Consider the following 448-nt stretch of genomic DNA (forward strand, 5'->3'; position numbering starts at 1 on the left):
TTACTGCTTAAGTATTCTTTATAAAGATTGTGTTCTATGTTATGCCTTTTGTTAAATAATAAAAAAAAATACTCAAACAAACATTTTCAAATAAATACGTAAAATAATTTTATAACATTGTATAGTGAACTTAACATCTAATTGCCCTCGTTGAAAAGGCTTTAACCTTAGGTCATTATTGTACCAAAAAATATATTTTAAAAGTCCGCTCAAGTCATGCAGCGTGCGGTATGCGTGTATAAATATAACTTGACAAGCGTGTCACGTGCAAGAGACGATATAATTAGTATTTTGTATTTAATTTACACATAATTAATCCAGTTATGTAGGTGTTGTGGTAAGCGATGGCCGCATTAGATATATCTTTGTTGGCTATATATAAAGTATGATTTGTTTGATCTTTCAATGTAGTATTATAAGAGTAATTAGTTACTAGTCGATTTCGATA

The sequence above is a fragment of the Manduca sexta genome, chromosome 10 (genome assembly GCF_014839805.1).
Source record: "Manduca sexta isolate Smith_Timp_Sample1 chromosome 10, JHU_Msex_v1.0, whole genome shotgun sequence".
Taxonomy (NCBI): Eukaryota; Metazoa; Arthropoda; class Insecta; order Lepidoptera; family Sphingidae; genus Manduca; species Manduca sexta.